The sequence below is a fragment of the Haemorhous mexicanus genome, chromosome 28 (genome assembly GCF_027477595.1).
Source record: "Haemorhous mexicanus isolate bHaeMex1 chromosome 28, bHaeMex1.pri, whole genome shotgun sequence".
NCBI classification, from domain to species: Eukaryota; Metazoa; Chordata; class Aves; order Passeriformes; family Fringillidae; genus Haemorhous; species Haemorhous mexicanus.
Window position 1 is genome coordinate 659,108 of NC_082368.1, and position 26,853 is coordinate 685,960.

The following is a 26,853-nucleotide window of genomic DNA, read 5'->3' on the forward strand; positions in this document are numbered from 1 at the left end:
TGTTGGAAATTATGAAAATCCCTTCATGGGTCAGTGGCAGAATGGCCTAAATGCAGATTTTCAGCACCAATGTGACAGCAACAGCTCAGCCTTGGTCAGATCTGAGCTTCAGGGAGGGGCTGAATCCTGATGGGAATGTGGAACTGGGGGGGTCGGGCTCTGCTCCCAGGGAACAGGGACAGGAGCAGAGGGAACTGCCTCAGGCTGGGCCAGGGCAGGCTCAGGGTGGGCACAGCAGGAATTTCCCCATGGAAAGGGGGTCAGGCCTTGGCAGGGGCTGCCCAGGGAGGTTTGGAGTGCCCATCCCTGGAGGTGTCCAAGAACTCCCAGATGTGGCACTGAGTGCTCTGGGCTGGGGACAGGGTGGGGATCAGGCACAGGCTGATGGTCCTGGGGGGATTTTCCAGCCTCAGGGACCCCTGGATTCTCTGAATGTGTGCCCTGCCCAGGGGGGTGTGGACAGGGGACACAGACACATTTCCATCATTTTTATAGGATTTTTGGAGTTTCTCCCTGACAAACCCTGCTCCCTTCAGACCCAAAGCTGCAGGTCCAGTTCTCCAAACCCAGCACAGGATCAAACCCTTTCCCACCTCCCCCCTACCAGCCCCAATGCTCCAGGAGCTCTGCCCTGGCGGATCCACACTCCTACTCCCCAAAAGCTCTGAAATTGCCAAAGGCTTCAAACCCAAATTCCCACTCACTTTTAATGGACTCCAAGGTAAATTTGCTCAGGCCCAGCCTCCTGGAAAGCAAATTTGCCCAGCCCTGAGCAGGTGTGAGCAGAGCTGCCAGCCTGGCTGCATCCATCACCACCCTGCAGAATCCTCAAACACAACTCCCACGTGGGCAAAAGGGGGAAAAGCTAATTTACTGAACATTTATATCTTCTCTTTATTGCAGCAAATGTGTTTTATGTCCCAGAGATGAAATATGGAGCTCGAGGCCCATCCATGAGGAGCTCAGCCCCAGTTTTGTTTAGTAAATCATTTGCTGATGGCTTTGGAGAGGATACATCAATCTTTCCTGCATTGCTCCTTTCAGATCCTCAGCTTTTGCAGGAATCTTCATCTGGATATTCAGACATTGGTTAGCTCAATAGGGGGGAAAATTCCCAAAATTCCATTCTTTGAGAGGCTATTCTGGGGGCCCAAGGGTGTCTCTGGCTTTTAATATCCACAGAAAGGCTTCAGTTTTGGAACTCAGTTGAATATTCAGAAATATTCAGAAAATATTCCCTAACTTTAAACCCAGGGTTTTGAGGGAATTCTTGTTTCTTGCACAGCAGCAATCAAATATAATTGTGAGAAAAGCTGGAGGTGGAAGGGGCAGCAAAATTCCCATAAACTGGTTTTGAAGTAGTTTGGAGGGAATTCACAGAGATCTCCTGATCCACTGGGGTTTGTTTCCCCAAATCCCATCCCGAGGTCATTCTGGGGATGTCAGGCTGGACAGGGCTGGGAGCACCCTGCCACAGTGGGAGGTGGCACTGGCTGGGCTTTAAGGTCCCTTCAGCCAAAACCATTCCATGATTCCATATTTTACATTAACTTTTCCCATCAGGGAAAATGTCTGAGGTCTCTGTGGATTAATCCCAAATGGGATTCTCCCATTCTTGGAGACATCAGGGAGATGGGGCTGGTTTAAATCCGGCTTTTCATGGGACTGAGAAGACAAAACCTGGGAAACATAAAAACTTCCCCAATTTTAATCCAAATGAGATTGGCCTGGATGGAAAAGTTCATTTCCATAAGTTTTGCAAAACAAAAAAGTTCTGTTTGGAAGCCATGGCTTCCAAACAGAACTAATCCTTCCTTTGATTACTTCTCAGGGAGAGTGACACCAGTTATCCCAAAGACAGGGAAAAGTTTTGGCTTTCAGTTCCTGAGAATTTGGGATCTGGTTTTGGAGGATTTGGGATATGAGAGCTGCTCCCAGGAAGAAAAAGGTCTGGGAAGGAGGGGCAGGTCAGAGGAGAGTGACTTGGAACTGCTGGGAGTTGGATCATGGCAAAAATCCCAGTGGGATTCCCAGAACATCTGATCCAGGGGAGGAGGGAACAGCCCAGATTCCGAGAGCTCTGTCCCATTCCTGATTCCCAGAGCTCTGTCCCATTCCTGATTCCCAGAGCTCTGTCCATTCCTCATTCCCAGAGCTCTGTCCATTCCTGATTCACAGAGCTCTGTCCATTCCTCATTCCCAGAGCTCTGTCCCATTCCTGATTCCCAGAGCTCTGTCCATTCCTCATTCCCAGAGCTCTGTCCATTCCTCATTCCCAGAGCTCTGTCCCTGCCCTGATTCCCAGAGCTCTGTCCCATTCCTGATTCCCAGAGCTCTGTCCATTCCTGATTCCCAGAGCTCTGTCCCTGCCCTGATTCCCAGAGCTCTGTCCATTCCTGATTCACAGAGCTCTGTCCCATTCCTCATTCCCAGAGCTCTGTTCATTCCTGAGTCCCAGAGCTCTGTCCATTCCTGATTCCCAGAGCTCTGTCCCATTCCTGATTCCCAGAGCTCTGTCCCATTCCTCATTCCCAGAGCTCTGTTCATTCCTGATTCCCAGAGCTCTGTCCCATTCCTGATTCCCAGAGCTCTGTCCCATTCCTCATTCCCAGAGCTCTGTCCATTCCTCATTCCCAGAGCTCTGTCCATTCCTCATTCCCAGAGCTCTGTCCATTCCTGATTCACAGAGCTCTGTCCATTCCTCATTCCCAGAGCTCTGTCCCATTCCTGATTCCCAGAGCTCTGTCCATTCCTCATTCCCAGAGCTCTGTCCATTCCTCATTCCCAGTGCTCTGTCCATTCCTGATTCCCAGAGCTCTGTCCCATTCCTGATTCCCAGAGCTCTGTCCCATTCCTGATTCCTGGAACCACAACAGAGTGCTCTGCCTTGGGAGAAGGGCAACGAGGAGAGAGGGAGAGCCAAGGTTTGGGTTCACTGCCTCTCCTGGATGGCAAGGAAAAAAGCAAAAGCCATTTCAGGTCAAATGAATAGCTGCATTTAACTGGAATGAAATAATTTGTGGGAGTGGCCAGGGGGTATTTTGTGTTCCCAAATAAATAAAACAGGAGCAGATTGTGAATGAATTGTTTTTTCCACATTCTGAAGTTAAAGAGGGATTAGAGGTCAGTGGGAATGACCAGGTGGCACCTGAAGCTGTGGGAATTCCTCCCAGAGGGTTCCTGAGCCCAGGTCCCAGGTGCCCAAGCACATGACGGTGAGGGAGGCGCCCTGGGAGCAGGGAATGATGGACTCCAGTTCTCCAGGTGCTATAAAAATCAGGATACAACACAAATATTTCCCAGCAGGACAAACCAGAGCCTCACACAAACACCTGGGACAGGTCACAGACCCAGCACCGAGGCCTCAAAGACACAACCACAACTTGAATCCATCCATTGGCACTAAATCCAGGGATTCCCTGGGATGGGATTTGGGGAGTATCACTGTGCTTTTCAGCTCTTCCCCTGATTTTTCCATCAGTGTTTCAGGCTGGTCTGAACTGCTCAGGGCTCACCTGAGGAGTGGGATCTGAGCACTTCCAGCATTTCTACCTCATCCAGGACCCCAGCTCTGCCCCACACTGAGGAGAGGAAATGCTTATTGGAGATGTTTGCTGGGAATGGTATTGGAAATGTTTACTTAAAATTGTTTATTAAAAATGTTTATTAAAATATTTATTAAAAATGTTGTGCCCAATATAGGGAGCTTTTAGTGAATCTGTCCCAGTGAAACAGAGCCAGCCCTGGGGAGGGGAACACACATTTTCTGGTCATTTAATTCTTGCTTTGGATTTTCAAATGGAACTTCTGGCAGGCTCGAGGATTGTTGGGATTCAGGGATTCCTCCCCGTGGTTATTACACGAAATAACTGATTTGTCTTAATGAGGGTGGGAGAAAATGTCAGAGTTGGATGTTTCTGTTGGGTCTGGGTTTGCCTTAACGGGAATTTTGTACAGATCCACTCGGGGTGGGGTTGGGATGTGCTTGGGCACCCTTTGGGAATGTCAGCACCTGGATGAGGCTGGGTTTGCTCACCAAGGCCAATTTCAGCTTTGTGGGGACAGCCTTGATCAGGACATGTTGGGACTGAATCCATGGAAAGCCAAAGATTCTCTGTGAGGAATTCATTTCCCATGGGTAAATCCCTCCCTTCGTGCCTCTCCTCCTGCCTGGGGCCTCAGATCCCCTATTGCCTGGCCCAGGGAGAGCCCAGGAGATGGAATGTCCTCCCCTGGAGCTGCCCTGGCAAAGCTTCAGTCCAGCAGCTCTGGAGACCATCCCAGAGCCCCCCAGCTCTGTTTGTCTGGGAATTTCACACTTTCAAGGGCATAGAGCTCAGAAATGCAGCATTTATTGAAATCCCAGCCCCTGGGACACTCGAGGGCTGCTCTGGATAGCTGAGCCTTCCCAGGCTCTGGAGAAAGCCATGCTTCCACTGCAGGAGCTTTCCCTGCTCCCAGAAGCCTGGATGGATTGTCTGCCTGAGGGAGGGCTTGGTTACCTGCCCAGTTTCCCACAAAGTAGGCCAGGATTTGTGTTTTCTCTGCCTGCTGCAGGTGCAAGGAGAGCAGCCATTGTTTATTTCTGTCCCTGTGACTTCCCTGTGGAGCTTTTCCAGCCTCTTTGCTATGTGCAGATGGAGGAGGCCTCCAGTTAATCCCTGACTGAGCCATTGACACAAGGAATGAGGCCATTAAATAAGAATTAAGGATGTGCTCCCTACCTTTGGGGGAGTTTGGGATAGATTCCCTCATTTCTAATCTCCTTCCCTGCAATGTTCTCTCCAAAATCCTTCTCCTTGCATCTCAATTGAGCTTTGGATGACTCATAAAATTAATCCTTCCTGAGCAGCAAATCCTTTCCCTTCCAAGCTGACATGTGAGAAGCTGTTCCCACATTGCTGCCTCAGTCCTGGGTGTTCCTGGAGCAGGAACCTGTGTCCCAGAGCAGCCTTGGGGACAGATCCCATTACCTGGGCACCCAAGCTGCCTGGCAGGACTTTGATTCCTTTGATTCCTTCTTTCAGTTTGTTTTGTTGGGGGAAGGAGTCAGGCATGGGGTCACTGTCATGAGGGACGTCAATGCAAGTTCTCAAGGTGGCACTAGGCCATGGTCCAGAAGGACCTGGAGCTGCTGGGATGAGTCCACAGGAGCCACGGAGCTGCTCCAGGGCTAGAGCCCCTCTGAGCCAGGCTGGGAGAGCTGGGGATGCTCACCTGGAGAGGAGAAGCTCCAGGGAGAGCTCAGAGCTCCTTCCAGGGCCTGAAGGGGCTCCAGGAGAGCTGGAGAGGGACTGGGGACAAGGCCTGGAGGGACAGGACACAGGGAATGGCTCCCACTGCCAGAGGGCAGGGCTGGATGGGAGATTGGGAATGAGGAATTGTTCCCTGTGAGGGTGGGCAGGCCCTGGCACAGGGTGCCCAGAGCAGCTGTGGCTGCCCCTGGATCCCTGGCAGTGCCCAAGGCCAGGCTGGACATTGGGCTGGGAGCAGCCTGGGACAGTGTCCCTGCCATGGCAGGGGTGGCACTGGGTGGGCTTTGAGTTCCCTTCCAACCCAAACCATTCCATGACTCCATGATCATTTTTTGAGATAGGTTTAGCACAGAGCAGAGGGAAGATGCTCTCTGGCTGTGAATTTCCATTTGTGGTGGAAAAATGAGACCTCAAAATGAACTGAAATGGAGAAAAGCAAAGCAGGAACCTCAATGTGGACATTTCCCTTTCCACATAACAGTTCCCTGGGGGAAAAAATAATTCTTCAGCCAAAAAAAAACCTCTTGAACCCTTTAAACCCATCCTGCATGTGAGATTAAAACATGAGAAAGGGAAATTTCTGCAGCTATAAATCCCCAGTTTTGGAAGCTGGAGAGCTCCTGGGAAGGGTTTGAAGGAGGGGGCTGGGGGTGACACTGCAGGATGAGGAATCAGGATTAGTCCCAAATGCAGATTAAGAAAAGAAAAGTTGATTAAATAATTTCTCTCTGTGCCTTACCTCAGTGACAGCTCCATCTGAAACCTTCAGGAATAGCTCCTGGAACGCCATTCTAAGCCCCAGGAATCTCTCTGAAGCCTTTTCCAAGGAAGCTGTTCTGTCATTTTCCCAGGAAGCCACAGCTTTGCTGGGCTGGAGCAGCCCTCACATGAAAGAGTCTCCCCAACCTTGTGCAAAGGAGCAGGAGCGAGGCAAGAAATGAATCCTCATTAAAAGAAATCTCATTTTTGCAGTGCTAATTAGGCACATCTGGGGAGCATTCCCAGACAGGCTTTGGGATGGGCTGGGAATGATCCTTGTCCTGCTCTGGGCAGGTTCTGTTTGCTGTAATTCCCTTCCCCATTTCCAAAGGAGCCTTTGCAAGTGCTGAGGGAGCAAAGGCTTTTCCAACATTCCTCATTCCAGGGGATGCTGTGACCAGAGGGAGTCTGGGGTTGGAGACAGCCACTGGTTTCAATAGGATTTCAGCAGGGTTTCTTTGGCAAAACTCTGGGGACAAGGAACATCCTGGGTTTATTTTTACATTTGTTTCCTTCCTTTATTTCCTTGTCTTCCACCCTCCTACAAAACAATTCTTTGGTTTATTGGGATGTCTGTTCCAGGGAGCCCCTGGGCTCTGACCACCTTTCATTCACCAGCTTGGTCCCTGAGTTGTTCCATTTCCTTCCATGTAATTCTCTCTGATCCCAGACCAGGGTGAGGCTCCTTCTGCTGTGAGAGGTTCCTGGGAGTCCCAAATGGCTCTGGGAAGGAGGAGCAGCTCCTCTGGAGCAATCCCTGAGTCCAGGTCACCAATGTCCAAGTCCTTCCCTAACAAACCCAGGTATCCCAAACCTTACCATCCTGACATGCCCCACCACTGCTCCTTCCTGGCCCTGCTGAGGAGTTTTCCAAGGCTTTCCCAATCCCTGATGGTGTCCTCTGGGGCTCGTGATGGGGGATTCCACCTTTCCTTTCTGGTATCCTGTGGAACAGAGTCACACCCCAAGGACAGGAAACATTCCTACCATTAATTCCTGAACTGACTGGGAAAAATCTTCTAATTAGCACCTCATTCATCAGTGATTGACTTCCTTCAAATGTAATAGAAATCAAGGATGGGAGAGCTGGGGGTGTTCAGCTGGAAAAGCTCCAGAGAGAGCTCAGAGCCCTTTGCAGGACCCAAAGGGGCTCCAGGAGAGCTGGAGAAGAACTGGGGACAAGGGATGGGGGGACAGGGCACAGGGAATGGCTCCCAGTGCCAGAGGGCAGGGATGGATGGGATATTGGGAATGAGGAATTGTTCCCTGTGAGGGTGGGCAGGCCCTGGCACAGGGTGCCCAGAGCAGCTGGAGCTGCCCCTGGATCCCTGGCAGTGCCCAAGGCCAGGCTGGACATTGGGGCTGGGGCAGCCTGGGATAGTGGGAGGTGTCCCTGCCATAGCAGGGGTGGCACTGGGTGGGTTTAAGGTCCCTTCCAACCCAAACCATTCCAGGATTCTCTGAACTTATCTCTTTTCTCCAGTGGGATTTTATATCTCTGGATTTCGTCTTCCCCCGCAGGTTTTAGGCTTGTTATAAAACAACCCCAGAGGTGTTTATGGCTGAGGGTGTGAAGAAATCTGAGCTGGGGATGCTGGAGGTCCCAGTTCCTTGTTCCTCTAAAATTGCAATGCTGTCCCTTCTCCCACAAAATCGACTCATGTTTCCTGATGCTCCTGGCAGGGGCTGGAGCCCCCAGAGGGGCTGAGGGAGCTGGGAAGGGGCTCAGCCTGGAGCAAAGGAGGCTCAGTGGGGCCCTTGTGGCTCTGCCAGGAGGGGACAGCCAGGGGGTTCGGGCTCTGCTCCAGGGAACAGGGATAGGAGCAGAGGGAACGGCCTCAGGCTGGGCTAGGGGAGGCTCAGGGGGGATTTGGGGAAAATTCCTAGAAAGGGCAGTGATGGAGACCCCATCCCTGGAGGGATTTAAAGCCCTGTGGATGTGGCACTTGGGGGCAGGGGTCAGTGTGGCCTTGGCAGTGCTGGGGGATGTTGAACTCCATGATCCTGGAGCTCTTTTCCATCCTGAACAATTCCAGGCCTCTGGAACTCACACTCACTTCAGGTAACCAGGACGCAGCAGCCAAAGTCTCGAGGCTGCAATTTGTCCTCAACCCAAAATAGTCAAACATATGCAGGGAGAAAGAGCTCCAAATAAACAAACTCACAATCTGCTCCTACAAAAATATCTTGGAATGTGCACAACAGACTGGGATCCCTCAGGGCCTTCCCAGCACTGCTCAGGGTTCCAGTGGTGACAGCTCCGAGCTGGGACAGATTCGCAGCCCTAAAAAGCCTGGAGCTGTAGCAATTACTGACTCTGTGCTTTAAGTGGGAATATCTTTACACGGAACTCTATTTTCCATTATTTCCAGATGACAGCAGACACAGTGACAGCTCCAGCTGTTTATTTTGGGAAGACAAGAGGTGTTGCAGGAGCAGGGATGCAGGGATGGGGGAAGGTGACTCCGCCTCTGTGTAAAACCAAACTAAACCAAACCCCACCAAATTAAATCAAATCCAACCAAACCAACCCAAACCAAATCCAACCAAACCAAATCCAACCCAACCGAACCCAACCAAATCAAATCCAACCAAACCAAACCACTGCCTCCTCTTTAACTTTCGATGCCATCCAGCCAGGGCACCAAAATCCTTGGAATGACGCTCCAGGATATGGCCTGGAAATGCTGTTTGCAGGATCAGGGAGGATCCACCTTCCAGCTCTGGAAACCACAGGGACTGTTTGAGTCACTGAAACAAACCCAGCAGAGAAACTGAGCCTGGGCCTCCAGGGAGGACTCAATTACAGCAGAGATTTCTCAGTGGGTGTGCAAAGTGTGCAGTGAAGGAATAATGCAATAACGTGGAGAAGGAGGGACACCACTGCCCCTGAGCTGTGCTTCCTGAAATTCATCCCTCCAGGAAACTGCAGCAGCTCCATTGCTTGAGGCGCTGAGGAGCCAATTCAAGGCCAGGAACGTGGTCCTGGAGATTGCTGCCCTGGCCAGGGGGACTCAGACAATTCCTTCTCCATCAGGAAACACTGATTTACCAAATGCACTAATTTTGACTTTGAGTAAGTTGGTTTGCTAAATGATATCCTCAAGTCCTGCATGTGGTTTGGAGAGGAAGTCTCCATGCAGGAATGTACTCTGGGGCTGGGGTTTGTGCTGGGTATGCCACGGTTCAGCCCCCAGGCATGGATTTGGAGTTCCACTCTGGATTCAAGGCTTGGGAACAACAGCACCAAGCTCAAAATGTTCCTTTTCCCATAATGGCTGCAGATTCAGGGGGCTGCAGAAGTGTCTTGATCCCCTTTTTTTTCTTTTTGGATGAAGATGTTTCAGCCTGGCTGTTTAAACCCAGCAGGGACCCCTGACCCATCCCCAGACCCTTCCTGCCTCCATCATTGGAGCCTTGGCAGGAATAATGTGCTCTGACTCCATGATTCAGAATGCTAAACAACTGCTTTATTAAAACTATATTACACTAATAGTATATTATAACTATTCTAAAGAGATACTATATTATACTATACTAAAGAAAACCCTGTGGCTGTCTGTGACAGCCAGGACACAGCTTTGACCCAAATGGCCAAGGAATCTGAACAACCTTCACCAGTGTCCAATTAACAAATCCCTTTGGGTAAACAATCTCCATAACACATTCCACATGTGCAAAAACAGGAGCAGAGAATAGAGATAAGAATTGTTTTCTCTTCTTTCTGTGCTTCTCACTGCCTTGCCCAGGAGAAATCCTTGGGAAGTTGCGCCTGCTGCTCTCTGTGAAGAGAGCTGCAGCCACATCCCTCAGGATTCAATCTCCAGGTTTTTAGCAGAAGAGAAGGGCTGCATTCAAATAATGCATTAAGGGTGTTTCCATACCCATTTTTTATTTTGCAAGCTGAAGCTGCTGTCAGGGTAAAGAGTGAGGAAATATGAAGAAATCACTTTTCTCTGGCAGGAATTGGATTCCTTTTCCTCTTCCCTGGCTGCCCAGAGCAGCAGGAAGAGGCTTTGGGAATTATCAGGCTCAGAACACGCCTGGGAGGAGCGAGGTCAGAGAGGGAACATCACTCATCCCTGCTGGAAATCACAACCATTTTAGGCTGTCTTTCATTCCTGGAGATTTTTGCCAGGTATGAGGAGCTCTGAGGAGGTGGAAGGGAATGCAGGGATGTTTCCAACAGTTTTCCCCAGGCTTTGGGGGTCAGGGCAGTCCAAGGGCCATGAGGATCCTGCAGAGCCTTTGGAGGAGCCTTTTCCAGCCTCCAAAAAGGACTTCAGCAGCAACATAAACCATAAAATCAGGGAACCCCAGAATGGTTTGGGTTGGAAGGGGCCTTAAACCCATCCAGTGCCACCCCTGCCATGGCAGGGACACCTCCCACTATCCCAGGCTGCTCCAACCCCAATGTCCAACCTGGCCTTGGGCACTGCCAGGGATCCAGGGGCAGCCACAGCTGCTCTGGAAATTCCATCCCAGCCCCTCCCCACCCTCAAAGGCAGGAATTCCCTCCCAATATCCCATCTAACCCTACTCCCTTTAAATCCTGCACCTTGCAGGGTGCCTGGAACAGCTCTGGAAGCTAGGCATTGATTGAGCCCCAAATCCACCCTCACATGGAAAAACAAACAAACCGATCCAGCTCTTCCTGCATCCCAATCTCCTCCTGATGTTTTACAAAGCAGCGAGGAGGAGATCAGAGGTTCAGGGAAGGGATGTCCCCCATCAACCCCAGCCCCAGGGACACAAATTCCAGCAGAGAAGGAGCAGAGCCAAGGGCAGTGGGAGGGTCCTTTCCCACAGGAGTCCTGGTTGGGATGTTGGGAAGTCAGAGCTGGGAAGGCCCAGGGACAGATGGAGCCAAGACAGGAGGAGGATGAGGGAAAGCTCCAGCTGGGAGTGGGTGAGCAGGGATAAACAGGGACATGGTCTGCAGGCCTTTTTAGCTGGCCAGGAGCTGCAAAATCCCCTGCAAGTCTCAGGATTTCTCTGTTCTTTGGTCCAGGGGGTTTGCTTCTCATTTCCCAGGATGCAGGGACATGCCAGCCTATCCAGTCCTGGAAGCTGTCTGTGACCTACTCCACATTTAGCAGATCCTTTATTTACTGGATGTTTCAATGTTTTCTGTCAGGAATTCCTGTTTTGTGCTGAGTTTTGGAATGGAAATGAAGCTTTTTGGGAAGAAGTCTCCAAACTGCCAAAGCTTCCCATTTCCCACTTCTAGAGGAAAGGATGGCTTTGCCAAGGAGCTAGTTCTCTTTGAGGAAAGAGTTTTCTGGAGGGGAAATGGGAATGCCAGTATTTCATCCTGACAGAGCTGGGCTCCAGGCTGGGCCTGGGCCAGGGTTTAACTGCTCCCAGAACTGGATTTTGGGATAAATGTCCTTTACTGATTCAGGCTGTCCCTGAATCCCAAGCTCTTCCCAGAATCCCAGACTGGTTTGGGTGGAAGGGACCTCAGAGGCCACCCAGTCCCACCCAGGACACCTCCCACTGTCCCAGGGTGACCACAGCCCACCCAGCCTGGCTCAGGTTGTGCTCTTTGATCCACCCAGACATCCTGGTTCAGCTGTGGATTTGCCCCGGGGTTTGTAGCTTGGATTCCCACCCCCTGAGCAAGGCTGCTCCTCCTGCTGGGAACAGCTCAGGAGAAGAAGCCTGGGCTGTCCCTGGGGCTCCATCCTGAGGATCCCACACCAAGCTGAACTCCAGGAATGGCTGCTCCATCCATGGACCAGGGGGATCACCCTGGGCTGGCACCTCTGATCTGAGCACCCCAGAAATCCAAAGGAGAGGAAAGGACCCCAAGGTCCCAGATCCACTTCAGGCAGTTGATCCCTGAGCTGGGAGTCATGGCTTGATTGGGGTTAATGACTGGATTATCTTTCTGCCTTTTCCTTGCCCTTCCTCGTTATCATTTACGGCAGGATCCTGGTCCATGGCTGGGCTCCAACTGCTGGAAAATACTTGGGCTTATTAAAACTGAGCCTAAATGTGCTGGGGCCACCCACGTGAGTTCACAGCTGCTGCTGAAGCTGAGAAAGGATCTTGCCCCTTACTCAGGCACAAAATGGGAATTTTGCCAATTCCAAGCCCACAACAACTTTATAGGAGATTACAGCTGTGGCTGCAGCTCTGAGCAGCCCCAGGTGCTGATCCTGAGCTGCTCTGGGGCCATCAGGAAACTGCAAAGCCAAGACTAAGCAAGGTTTAAATCACAGAGCTCCAGTTCTTCCCAGGTTCAGAGGGACAGAGCCCTGGATACTGGACAGAGCACTGGACACAGCTGAGAGCTGATTGCAAAATTATCTTAGTTGTGATGGTGTCCTGAATTCCTTGTCCTGGGCTCTGTAAGAGCCCAGAGGGGCTGTGAGTGCTGGGATTTGTCCTGAGCACAGAACCCTGGAATCATGGAATGGTTTGGGGGGGACGGGCCTTAAGGATGAGCCAGTGCCACCCCTACCATGGGCAGTGACACCTCCCACTCTCCCAGGAGCCATCCAAGGCTCTGTACTGTAGAAAAGTCAGGATTTTCCCTCATATTTTGTGCTCATTGCTGGATTCCATTCCCAAGGCTGTTGTGTGTGTGAGGGGCAGCACCTCAGACATTCTCTGTCTTCCCTGCAGGATTCCATGCTTTATTCTCTCACCTGGAGCTGCTTCCCTTCAACTGCAGCAAAGGCTGCTCAGGCTTGAAAGGGAAAACCTGGCACTAACCCCAGGAAAACCCAGGGCTTTCCCATGAAAACTGATGCAAAAATGTCATTTCCTGGATTTGGGGTGGAATAGGCCAAACCTTTGGGGTGGAATGCTGCAGATGGCCAGAATTCCTTCCAAAAAGTGCTGAGGGCCGAGGTGTGAGAAGTGTGGGGTCCCACTGGTGTCTCCCCATTGCTGCTTTTCTTTGGAATATCAATCCCTGCCCCCCAGGAATGCAGGACTCAGCTTCCCCTGGGAAAAGCTGGGATGGGGCCAGGCTGTCCCAGGGAGCTGTGAGTGGTGGCTCTGGGCTTTGAGGGCCTAAATGCTCTCTGCAGGATGCATTTGTTGTTCTTCAGAGCTATAAAGTCCTTCCTGAATGGAGATGGATTTGATCTGGAGAGTTCTTCCCACAAAGCAAACAGAACACAGGATTTTAGCTGAAATCCAAAGGTGTTGGAGTTTTGTCTCGAGCTTTACAAAGCCAAAAACGCCTCCCCTGGAATGGCAGTGCCAGCTCTGTCTGGAAAGGATAAAAAGGAGAGGTTTGATCCTTTGTAATCTGTGCTTGGGAAGAGGACGAGGAGGAGGAGGGATTCCCTTTTGGGGCAGAGGGAGAGGAGAAGCCACAAAAGGCCCTTGCAGGGCTGGGTTTGGATTCCTGGTGCCAAAATCCCAGCAAGGGCTGAGCAGTTTGACCCCAGCTGCAGAACAGCCCCTCCCTTCCAGCTCTGTGGAAAGAGGCAGGAGGAGTCCCAGCATTCAAATCCAAAGGGAAACACAACCCCTAAGGGGAAAAAAGGAACTTTTCCCAGTGTTAGGGCAGGAATGAATCCCTGAAGTGTTTGCTCACCTTGGAGTTCCTAAGCAGCTTTTCCCTTTTTCTTGTCACTGGTTCTGCTCAGTCAGAGGAGACTGAGCTTGGTTAGGCTGGACTGGAAAATCCAGTGAAGTGTTCTCTGAGCACCTGGGATGGAGACTGTGCATCCAGTCATGTCTGTTAAGGGATCATGGAATGGTTGGGCTTGGGAGGGACCTTAAAGCCTCTCCAGTGCCATCCCTGGGGCACCTCTCACTGTCCCAGGCTGTTCCAAGCCCCACCTAGTCTGGCCTGGGACACTGCCAGGGGTCCAGGGGCAGCCTCAGCTGCTCTGGGAATGCCATCCCAACCCCTCCCTGCCCTCACAGGGAAGGATTTTTCCATACATGTAACCAGAGTTTCCCCTCTGATGGGGATCCATTCCTCCTTGCCCTGTCACTACAGGTCCCAACTCACAGTCCCTATCCAGCTTTTGGAGCTCAGGACAGGCCCAGGGCCCTCAGGATCCTGCAGTGCCTTTGGATGGGCTTTGCCAGCCTCCAAGAGGGACTTCAAATATTAGCATCAAATCAATGTTAGCATCAAATCAGGGAATCCTGGAATAGTTTGGGTGGGAAGGGACCTTAAATCCACCCAGTGCCACCCCTGCCATGGCAGGGACACCTCCCACTGTCCCAGGGGGCTCCAACCCCAATGTCCAGCCTGGCCTTGGGCACTGCCAGCGTCCGGGGCAACCCCGGGGGTGGGGCAGGGTCTGATCCCCCCCGGGCAGGAGCGGTCCCAGGGGCTGGAGCCCTGCTCAGCCCCAGGAGTCCCGGGCAGCTCTGAGCCCGTTCCCGTCCCAGGGGGATGTGGAGCTTCGGGAGCCGCTGAAGCAGCACCAAAGGCTCTGGTGGGGAAGCGCAAGAGCCACTCGTGAGTGAAGCACCGTTAATTAGCGCATGCAAATGAGCCCCGCCCGGGCTGCTCAGCGCCCGCCTCATTTGGAAGCCGCTCAGGAAGTAAAAATGAACTCTCAGCTTCTCCTCGTGCAATTAGGGCTGTGAGAGACTCATTAATCAGCGTAATTAGCGGGGCTGCTGCCGCCCGGGAATCAAAGGGGTCTGGGGGGCGGGGGTGGCTCCGCTGATGAGAGATCTCCAAAGCTTTGCTGGGCTCTCCCATCTTCTCCCATCCCGGCCTCCTCTGCAATGCCAGAGGAGGAGGATGGAGCTCATTTCCAGCCAGCAGCTGCTCTGTCCCCTCTGGAACACTGCTCCTGCTCTCTGCTGCTCATCCCTGCGGAAGGGTCACAGCGAGAGCCGGGGCCAGGGCAGCTGTGCCAGCGCAGTGTCACATTCACATTCCCTGAAAAATCTCCTTGCCCAGGATTTTTCTCCTGGGAAGCTGAGAAGCCTCAGAGAAAAGGAAAACAATTTTTATCTCATTTGCTTCTCCTGTGCTGTGCTCATGTGGAATGTGTTTGGAGATTGTTTACCCACAGGTGATTGTTCCATTGGATTATCCTGTGAGTTGTTTTCACTCTTTGGCCAATCAGGGCCAAGCTGTGCTGGAACTCTGGAGAGAGTCATGAGTTTTCATTATTATCTTTTTAACATTCTGTAACTATCCTTTCTGTATTATTTAGTTTAGTATAGTATACTATTCTTAATAGAATATAGTATAATAAAGTAATAAATTAGCCTCCTGAGAACATGGAGTCAGATTCATCATTTCTGTCTTCGTATGGGGGAAACCCAAATACAATAAGCGCAGGAGATGGGGGAATGCTCTCCTTGGGAACATGGTCAGGCTCCAAGCTTTGGGGTCAAATCCACCAGCGGTCTTCACAAAGCCTTCAGAAGCAGCAGCCCAGGTTACCTCGGCATCAGAAATGTAGGGGATGTGTTGGGAAGGATGAAAGTTTGACAAGAAAGTCTCGCAGATATGGATGCCTGGCAGAAAGATTTTTGAATGTAGAATCTGAAGAAGGAATAGAGATGGAAGCAAGTTTTGATAGAGAAGAAAAGAATTGCTGAGCCAGTCTTACTGGATAACCAAGGAGGCAAAGGGTGTGTTAGTTAGAAGGGGGTTTTATAACTTAGAGCAAAGGATAAACCCACCCCAAACAAGAAGATGTTTTTACCAAGCACAAAGATAGCACAGGCAAACAAGTCAGCAAATGTGGCAAGTAGAAAAAAGGTCTCAGAATTTTCCACTGCAAGAAAACTGAAAAACAACTTCTAGCTTAAACTGTAATGTACTGACTTTTAGTGATTGGAGAACAGTAACATGAATGTGGTAATGAGAGTAGTTATGATAGGCTATAGATAATAGTTCAGGTATAGATTGGTTCTACTGTATTAAGATGCTGAGCAAAGAAAAGTATATAATGCAATGTAACCAAAACCAAAGGGTCTCCAGGCCTGCCTGCCTGCAGCTGGAGCTGACAGCTATAGGCACAGGCTCTGTCAACCACGACCCTGGACTGCTGTAAGCTCGTGGATGGAATAAAGTACATTTTGTATACAATAAACTGCATTTTGAAGAGCCACCTGGAGTCCCACATGCCTCATTAGGGCTCTTACTGAGATGAGTGGAAAATCAGCCCAAGGGCTACAAAACACACCCCATAAATGTAGGGAACGAGTGGGAAGATCAGGACAATTTCCACAAAAACCCTTCTCCCCCAGAACTGAGTTACAAAGGTTACAGAGATCACAGGGATTTGAGAATTATCCTCACTTTTACAGCACTGTTGGAGGAAATCTCCCAGTCCAGCTCCTTCACGAGTCCTTTGGGGATGCTGAAGCGGCACAAAATCCCACTATTGCTCTCTCAGGCCTTTCCTGCAGCAGGAAAAGGTTTCCCATGACTTTGTCCTACTTTATCCACAAATAACTCCTGGTCTGGCAGCCTGCCCAGGGCAGGGGTCGCCTGCTGTGCTCACAGGTAGGGCAGGCTCTGCATCACAGCCCCAGGGCTGAGGGGTGAAGGGGATTTGGGAACAGCAGAGAAAAGCTCCCTGCAGAGCTTCACCTGAGTGAAATATTTTACCAAATCTCAAAGTCTCAATTCTTTTGGTCTCAAAAAATTGAGAGATTTAACAGCAGCAAATTCTCTCTGCGGGGATTCCAGCCTTGCACACACAAACAAATCAGGGGGAAAATGTAGCTAATAAATCACTCTTTGAGTAGAAAATTCCTCAAGCTGTAGTTACACTGTGATTATAGAAAATACTTGGCATGAAAATGGGATATTTCATATTGGGACAAATAAATTGCTCCCCTTAACCAAAAGTGGGGTTTTTTGCACTTTCTGATTGAGCAAAACAAGAAAAATATATTCAAGGATTTGAATTTCAAGTTGACCTGAAACAATTTCTTGTTTGCTTGCTTGTTTGAAATTGTCAGTGAGGCAAAAAAATCAATTATTTCCAGAGTTCTACCTGGGCTGGCTGTGCCTGCCCAGAGGATGAGATAAACAACCTGCCTGGCTGAACTCTGCCAGGGAACAGGAGTGCTGCTCCAGGTGAGAGTCCAGGGGGAGTTACAAACTGGAGCTGGGCAGGTTGAGCCTGTTCTGGAAGTCCCTGATTCTCTGAACCATCCCCTGGTTGGATGTCCTGAGCTGGAAGGGACCCCAAGGATCATTCATCCCAATCCCCAGCCCTGTCCAGACCCCACAACAATCCCCCCTGGGCACCCCTGGCAGCACTGTCCAAACCCTCCTGGAGCTCTGGCAGCCTCAGAGCCAGGACTATCCCCTGGGGAGCCTGGGCAGTGCTCTGGAGATGTTTTTTAGAGGGGAACATCTGGAACTGTTCTTTGAGAAGCTATGGGTATGAGCTGGTGGTAAGGCAGAATCCACCCCACCAATTTGGGAGCCTGTTCCAATGTTGGAGAGTCCTGTCTGTGTGGTGGAGGTGTGTTGGAATGGGGGCATCCATTCCCAAAATCTGCTATCCAAGACCTTGCAATTGGCAGAAACTCAAGTTTAATACATGGAAACATGGTTGCCCAGGGCCTGGTATTGAGAACTTTGAGAATGACATCAGTAATGGATGGATAACAGGCTACAGGGGCACACCTGGCAGGAGGCTGGTAACCATGCTGCAGTTGAGAGCTGATGTCTGCCCCACAAGAGAGCTCCTGGCCAGGGTGGGCACCATGGCTGAGGGATGATGCCAGGGTGGGCATCATGGCTGTGGGATGATGGTCAGATGATCCTGCAGACCCTGTGGTGCTGATTACGAGACAGCAGCCTGGATAAGGAGGAACTGTCCAATCACTCAAGACACCAGGGTTAAAAGACTCAATTCCATCAGTAAGACTCTCAGCTATGAAGCTTAGAGGGAGGACTGGACTGTGTTCCAGGAATCACATAAAAGGGATGTTGTGAATGAGCCATATTAGCCTGATTTGATCTTTGTGAAGGGGAATAAGGCACTTGTGGCTAATGTGACAGTGAGATATGAGCACAGAAACTCCTCATTGAGGGATGCTGCTGCAGAGAAGGCCAAGAAACATCAGTGATATTTCTGCCACAGATTCCAGACCTTACAAACGCTCCCTTTGGGGGAAGAACCTTCCTTTCCCACATCCATCCTGTATCCATCCCACATCCATCCATCCCATGTCCATCCCACATCCCTCCCCATCCCCTGCAGGCTCAGCCAAGGGCCCAGACGTTTTGTGGCTGCACTGGCCAATCCTTTCCCCTCAGCCCGGGGCCATCCCTTGAGCTTCTCCCATTCCCCGCAGCCACAGGAGCAGTGGGAGCTGCAATTCCCCGTCCCGGCATTTCCGTGGCCCCTGGCAGCTCGGAGAGGATGGAAATCCCTCTGTTCCCTTCCCAGATGTCCCAGCACCGGCTCGCACGGCGCGGGGGCCGTGCCCTCGCTGCTCCCGGCTCTGCAGGGAAAGGAACCGGGGCGGAAAGGTCAGCCCAGGGCTGGGAGCGCTGCGGGCAGCCCACACCAGAGCTGGGGAGGCAGAACTCATTCCTGGAATCCCAAAGCTGCTGGAGTAGGAGCAGCATTTGGGATTCATTCCCGGAATCCCGAAGCTGCCGGAGCCGGCAACAGGGAGTGGGAGGGGATTCCATGACACGGAGGGGGAGGGGCCAGAGGGGGAAGGGCAGGACCCCTCTCCTTGGGATACCGCTGGGACACCTCTGGATAGCATGGGGAAGCCTCTGGGACATCCCTGGGAAACCTCTAGGATACCCCAAGACACCTCTGGGACACCTCTGGGACCCCCCAAGACACCTCTGGGACACCCCTGGGAAGCCCCTGAGACCCCCCTGCGGCCCTTGAGGCTGAGGGGCCCCCCCAGCAAGGTCAGGGCCGGGATTTCAAACTTCCCCCAGCCGGGGTGTCCCAGTGCTGCAGGAGCTGTGCGGGTTAGGGAGCAGGTCCTGCTGCTGCAGCAGGAACTGCAGGAGAGCTGGGCCAGCTTTGGACACCTCCAGGAGCCAGAGCAGGACCGGCCCCAGGAGCTGCAAGGAGCAGAGGAGCAGCAATGGAGGCATCTCCAAAACCTCTGTCATTCCACCTCTGGAATTCTGTCAGCTCTGTCCATCCTTGCCTGCTGCAGCCATGGTGGGACAGGACCTCCTGTGTCTCCCTTTTCTTCTGCCCTGAGCTCCTGACCCTCAGCATTGTGCAGAGGTCACCTCAAAGCTTCTTCAAGGATCAGAAATGGAAAGGAATTGGAGGCTTGCTCATATTTATTCCCAGCTGAGGGTGGTTCTGTAATGTTTGGCCGCTGCCCAGGGCAGAGGAGCTGATTTCTGGTGCTCTCAGTGGGATAATCCCAGAATCCCAGATGAAGCTGATCTTGAAGGGCCCCAGAAGGCTCTTGAAGGCCCATGCTGGAATCAGGAGTTTGGATCTACCACACCTGGATTGTTTGCAGATGTTTGGGGGGTGGGGGTTATCTCTAACTGAGCGATATCCCTAACTTATTCCTCACCTCCTCATGAATCAATCTTCCCATTCCCTGCTCCTCCCAAACTCCCAGCTGTGGGTGAGCTCCAGTTTTCCCTGGAGAAACTTTGCTCTGCTTTGCTCCTGCTCTTCAAAACCAATCTCGTTTCTGCTTTCCAAGGACCCTTTTCCCCTCTATTGTCCCTTCCCTTCCCTTCCCTTCCCTTCCCTTCCCTTCCCTTCCCTTCCCTTCCCTTCCCTTCCCTTCCCTTCCCTTCCCTTCCCTTCCCTTCCCTTCCCTTCCCTTCCCTTCCCTTCCCTTCCCTTCCCTTCCCTTCCCTTCCCAAACCTTCCCAAACCTTCCCAAACCTTCCCAAACCTTCCCAAACCTTCCCAAACCTTCCCTTCCCAAACCTTCCCAAACCTTCCCTTCCCAAACCTTCCCTTCCCTTCCCAAACCTTCCCTTCCCAAACCTTCCCTTCCCTTCCCAAACCTTCCCTTCCCTTCCCAATGTTCCATGTGGGGACACTCAACCTGTCCCTGATCCCTGGGAACTCAGAACCCAGGGGTTCTGTCCTGCTGAGGCCAGCCCGGAATTCCCCAGGGTCACCCCTCGGTAGGATTACAGCAGGGAATTCTGTCCTTGGGGGAGGGAAGTGTCGGGGTACCTGTCGCCGATTCCCCAACTTCTGGGACTCAGGCTGGGCCCTCCCAGAGGGCTCCCCTGTCAGGGGAGACCCTCCTGGAGTGGTTTTTTGTCAGAAAAGAGAGAGGCACTGGATCTTTTCAGTCTTCAGGTTCCTGTTTGTTGTTATCTTAACTAGAGTTTTGTATGCTGTCCACACCAGGCTCAGCGCACTGGAAAAGCACCACAAAAACGGCCAACAATCTCTTGTCACAAGGTCTTTTAAGACTGAACTATCCAATTAAGAGCTGACACCTAGATTATTTTCCCTTTTAACCCAATAACTGATCCCGAAGAGCCCACAGTGTAGACTTTTCTGCCCAATTACAAAATGCCACCCAAACCCATGAAGAAGGAAGAAGCAGCATGAAGAAGAAACCCAGGACAACACCCTGTGCCCTCCATCTTGCTTCCATCCACAACACACTAAAAATCCCAAAACCTCAATTTCCCACCAAGTGACACACCTACACTGCTCTCTATAATCTATTTCACACTTTTGTGGATTCCAGTCTGTCTTGAAGTCTGGGAAACTTTCTCCATGGATGAGGGTCAAAGTCAGTGCTCCCCTGGGGGTAAGGACACTCCAGAGCAGACAGAGAAATATTCCCTGTGCCCTGGGTTTGCACAGAAAAGGGTGTGGGATCATCTCAGAGTGATTCCATGTCTCCCTCCACACGGCAGCAGCAATGGGATCCAGGGTTTGGGATGGAGCCCATGGGATCCAGAGCATTTTCCAGGCATTGTCCTGGCTCTGCACAGGTCCATGGTGCCCCAAGGTCTCCATGGGGTGCTCAGAGCTACGAGCAGCAGCTGCAGCCTCCCCTGCTGCCTTTACAGGGAAAAGCCATTTCTGCAGGACTCTGGCCTCCCGTCCCTCCTCCCTGTGTCCATCCAGGGATGTGTTCCCTCCACATCAGAGGCACCTCAGAATCTCCATTTATTATTCATTTGTTTGTCTTCCTGGCTCTGATCTTTGCAGGTCTTTTAGTCCCAGTGTTGGCAGGAAAGGCCACCCAGAGCAATTCCTTCCTTGAACTCCCAGGTCTTTTCCCACCTAAATGATCCAAAGCTTCTCTGTCTCAGAGCAGTGTTGGTGTTCAAATACACCCTGAAAACTCCCATTCCTGTCCCCTTGGAGGCCATTCCATTTTTTCCAAGAGCTCAGCTCTCCCTGAAGGAGTTGCTGGTTCAAGTCCTGCCTGATGCTGGGACAAACAACTCCTCCTGCAAAAAAACAGCCTCTCCTGATGGGATTCCTCAGCCCCTTTCCCAAAGGGGATGGGCTCAGGAGCACGGGGGGAGTTCAGCTGCCCCTCAGCAGCCTCCAGAAATTCCATTTCCTGCCAAGGCCCTGAGCTAAACCCTTCCTGTAAATGCTCTGCACTTACTGATGGATAAATCATGGATTAGGGATGAGGGAGGGGAGGAAGACCTCAATGTGCAGCTGGGGGAAGCCCTGGAGAATGAAACTCCCTCCTGCTGCTCTCCATTTACTCCCAGGGCCAAGGGAAAGGGTAAAGGGAGCCCAGATGTGGCATTCACACTCTCTGAACAGGATTCCTTCACCCAGGGTTTTTCTCCTGGGAAGCTGAAAGGCAGCGAGAGGCCTCAGAGAAAAGAAAAACAATTCTTATCTCATTTGTTTCTCCTGTGTTGTGCCCATGTAGAATGTGTTTGGAGATTGTTCACCCACAGGTGATTGTTCCATTGGATTCTGCTGGGAGTTGTTTTCACTCTTTGGCCAATCAGGGCCCAGCTGTGCTGGGACTCTGGAAAGAGTCATGAGTTTTCATTATTATCTTTCTAGCATTCAGGAAGTATCCTTTCTGTATTCTTTAGTATAGTATAGTATTCTTTAGTCTAATATAGTATCATAAAATAATAAATTAGCCTTCTGATAAGATGTAGTTCTCCTCATCAATTCTGCCTTCATTGGTGGCCCTGCATTTACAATGCCCGGGGAAGATTTGGGCTCCAGTGATAAAGTGGTGCCTTCTCCTTCCAACCCTCAGGGAGTAGTGAAGAATATGGTGATACATGGTGAATAGACAGAAATTCCAAGGAAATATTCCTTTCCCTTCTTTTTCTCAATTGGAGCTTACAAAATCTGACTTCAGCCATCAGAGTAGCAGGGGAGTGCCAGCAGCTCACTCTGCACTTCCAGCAGGAAACTGAGGCTGATTCTTCCCTGCTGGAGTCAGGGCTTGCTCTGGCTGCACTCCAGTTACCAGGAGCCAAAACCTCCCTGATTTTTTTTCCACCACTGACTTTATTCCCCACCTTTATTCCAGGGCTGTGTCTAGCTCCTGTGCCTGGAGCTTTGTCTGTCCTGAGTGGGAATTTCCCCAAAGATTCCTATATTTTCCCAGGGCTTTAATATGGCAGGAAAAAAATGTGAGGGACAAAGGACAAGGGGGAATGTCCCTTAGCTGAAGGAGGGAAGGCTTGGATGGGATACTGGGAAGGAATTCCTCCCTGGGAGGGTGGGGGAGCCCAGGAGCAGCTGTGGCTGCCCCTGGATCCCTGGCAGTGTCCAAGGCCAGGCTGGACAGGGCTTGGAGCAGCTTGGGACAGTGGGAGGTGTCCCTGCCATATCAGGGTGGGACTGGATCACCCTTAAGGTCCTTCCAACCCAAACCACTCTAGCATTGTGGAGCAATTAAGAATCTCTAGCTCAACAAATTGGCTCCTCCTCTGACCAACTCCACCCCTAATTCTCAGCTGGAAATGCTCCAGGATGAGCCATGGAGACCCTGCCTGCTGGGGAAAGGCAGTGGAAGGTTTTGAGATGTTCAAATTCCCTTGTCAGAGGAGCTGGAGAATGGAATTCCAAAATGGATCCATGTCCAGACAAAGCAAATCCACCTGATGTGAGGAATTCATTTTTTCAGGAATTTCCGTGCCTGCTTCTCCCCATTCTGTGGGAAATGCTCCTGCTCTGCCTCCCAGCACACCCAGAAGCACTCAGGGTTGATTTTTATTGCAGGAGATGTTTTCTTTGGGGTTGTGGGTGCAGGAAGCAGCTGCAGCCTCCCCTGCTGCCTTTACAGGGAAAAGCCATTTCTGCAGGACTCTGGCCCCCCGTCCCTCCTCCCTGTGTCCATCCAGGGATGTGTTCCCTCCACATCAGAGGCACCTCAGAATCTCCATTTATTATTCATTTGTTTGTCTTCCTGGCTCTGATCTTTGCAGGTCTTTTAGTCCCAGTGTTGGCAGGAAAGGCCACCCAGAGCAATTCTGTCCCCCCTCCTCCTCCCCCTCTCCCTCCCTGGGCTGTGTCACCACCTCCCTGCAGGCTCTGCTCCCTGGGCTGCTTTGGGAATTGATTTTCTTTATGGATCAGAGAGAGCTTGGAGGGAAAGCAGGAACTCTTCCTCTGAGCCTGGGGGAGATTCCCTTCTCCTGGGTCATTCCTGGGAGGTCTTGGTGCTCCCTGGGCAGTCAGGAACCCTCCCTGGGATGTGGGATTCCATCCTGGATGTCAGGGAATATTTCAGAGCCAGCCCAGCCTCAAGTCCCTGAAGTCCCTGGGTATGGTAGGGCAGGGATTTAGGACAAAGAACCCCAAAATGTTGGATTTTAGCAGATTGTGCTGCCCCAGGGGAGCTCACAGGGGAAGCTCAGAATGCCCAGACTGAAACAATCCCATGGGAGAACCTCCAAATGCTTCCCTTGCTCTTGGAATACTGCTGGGACCCCAACCAGAGCCCAGGGGCCTGGCAGGAGCACCCACTGCCCTGAAGGTCCAGCAAAGCAAACTCCAGGGGTCAACATTGTCCCAGGAGGGCTGGAGATGGTCCTTGGCACTGCCCAGACCATGGCAGAGGATTTGGCTCCCTGGGCAGCTGCCAGCTGCTCCCAGGGCACATTTTGGAATGTCTGTGTGTTCCCCAGGGTGAGAGCAGCCCTGGCAGGGACCCAGGCAGCTCAGATTGCTCAGAGGCAGGAGGGCAGAGCAGGAAAAGGTGATTCCTGTGCCCTCTGTGCTGCAGCTGGAATTTCAGCCTTGGGTCAGATTGGGTGGAAGTGAATCCTTGTTTAACTCAGACCATGAAGAGTCACAAACAGTGACTGCTGGGACCATCCAGGTGTCACCCTTTGTCCCTTCTCTTGGCCTCAGACCTCATCCCTTCCTCCTGGAGTGCTCCTGCAGGGAATATCTCAGAGACAGCCTGGGCATCAAGGGCCCACCAAGGCATTTTGCTGCTTTCTCCCAGCACAGCCTCCAACCTTTCTCCTGCAAACCAGGTTGGGATCAATCCCCTGGGATGGACTCCCCTTGAGGGACCTGACAGACACAGAACAAATCAAAGCCATCCTGTTCCTTGGATGGCTGAGAGGAGGAACTGTGGTGTTTGTGAGGGTCCCCAGGACAAGGTGAGAGATGAGAATTTGACTCCCTGTTCTCAGAAGCCTGATTTATTATTTTATGATATTATAATAAAAAATGCTATACTAAAACTATACTAAAGAAAGAAGACATCAGAAGCCTTAACAAGAATGAATAATAAAAACCCATGACTGACTCAGAGTCTGACACAGCTGGCTGTGATTGGCCATTAATTAAAAACAATTCACATGGAACCAATCAAATATTCACCTGTCGGTAAACAATGTCCAAGCCACATTCCAAAGCAGCAAACACAGGAGCAGCAATCAGATAATTATTGTTTTCATTATTTTCTGAGGCTCTTCAGTTTCCCAGGAGAAAATCCTGGGCAAAGAGGATTTTTCAGAAAATATCATGGTGACAAGGAACCTTCTCCCAGCTTGTTCTTTCTTGGAGAGGTGAATGCACTGAGGGGGTTAAATCTTGGATTTACAAGGAGCCACATCTGCATCCTGCATTTGTTTCTGAGGGTTATTTTTAGGCTCCCAGGCTGGAAGATTCCCATCACAGTCAGGAGCTGAGGAAGGCCCCATTGCAGGGAACGAGGACAGCCAGGCTCTGCCAGCCCTGCTCCCTAATTGGCTCAGTGTGAAGAGGGATTTATTATTTCTGGCTTGGGAATTGTAGCCAGAGCCTCTGCCTGAGTCAAAGTCACCCCCAGAGGCAGGGCATGAGCCAGGGGTGGGCACAGAACTCCAGGGGCTGCCAAAGCCACCAGGGAACAGCAGGGATGGGGAGAGAGGGCTGGGATTGGAGTGGGGGGACTGGGATGGCAAAACCTGAGCTGGTCCTCAGGAAGGGAAGCTCCAAAATCTTCCCTGAGTTTGGGAAAACCAACCCCAAGCCAGCTGCAGGTGAGGGCTCAGAATCCTGGGATGGGTGAGGTTGGGAGAGAGCTGGACGCTCCAAACCCGTGACCCTGAAATCTCCATGGCCCAACCTTAGCCTGGGTTCCAATGTCACCCAAAGTGTCCCTAGTGTCTCAATGTCACCCAAAGTGTCCCTGGTGTCTCAATGTCACCCAAGTGTCCCTGGGGTTCAATGTCACCCAAAGTGTCCCTGGGGTTCAATGTCATCCAAGCCCACTCTGGGTTTCCTTGCAAAGGTTTTGGGACCTGATGTGATCCCAAGTGAGCAGGGTTGGGGACATTAAACCCTTGGAAAACTGAGAGAGGGAACAGCCCAGGGACAAGGTCAGCCTGTCCCTGTGTCACTGGAAGTGCCTCCCCTGGCTCTGCTCATCCAGAGGCTGCTGCTCCTGGGGAACATCTCCAGCCCTGCCTTGGCCATGGCGGTGCCAGGCAGGACCTGGACTTCCCTTGGCCCAGTACACAGAAACAGTGACATCCCCTGTGACACCCCCAGAGTCAGCCCCAGTGACACAGACACAGTGACAGTCCCAGTGACACAGACACAGTGACACAGACACAGTGACAGCCCCAGTGACACAGACAATGACACAGACACAGTGACATCCTCTGTGACACACCCAGAGTCAGCCCCAGTGACACAGACACAGTGACACAGACACAGTGACAGCCCCAGTGACACAGTGACAGCCCCAGTGACACAGACACAGTGACACAGACACAGTGACAGTCCCAGTGACACAGACACAGTGACACAGACACAGTGACAGCCCCAGTGACACAGACAATGACACAGACACAGTGACATCCTCTGTGACACACCCAGAGTCAGCCCCAGTGACACAGACACAGTGACACAGACACAGTGACAGCCCCAGTGACACAGTGACAGCCCCAGTGACACAGACAATGACACAGACACAGTGACATCCTCTGTGACACACCCAGAGTCAGCCCCAGTGACACAGACACAGTGACACAGACACAGTGACAGCCCCAGTGACACAGTGACAGCCCCAGTGACACAGACACAGTGACACAGACACAGTGACACCCCCAGTGACACAGACACTGTGACACAGACACAGTGACACAGACACAGTGACACAGACACAGTGACACCCCCAGTGACACAGACACTGTGACACAGACACAGTGACACCCCCAGTGACAGCCCCAGTGACACAGACACTGTGACACAGACACAGTGACACAGACACAGTGACAGCCCCAGTGACACAGCCCCAGTGACACAGACACTGTGACACAGACACTGTGACACAGACACTGTGACAGCCCCAGTGACACAGACACAGTGACACAGACACAGTGACACAGACACAGTGACAGCCCCAGTGACACAGACACTGTGACACAGACACAGTGACACAGACACAGTGACAGCCCCAGTGACACAGACACAGTGACACAGACACAGTGACAGCCCCAGTGACAGCC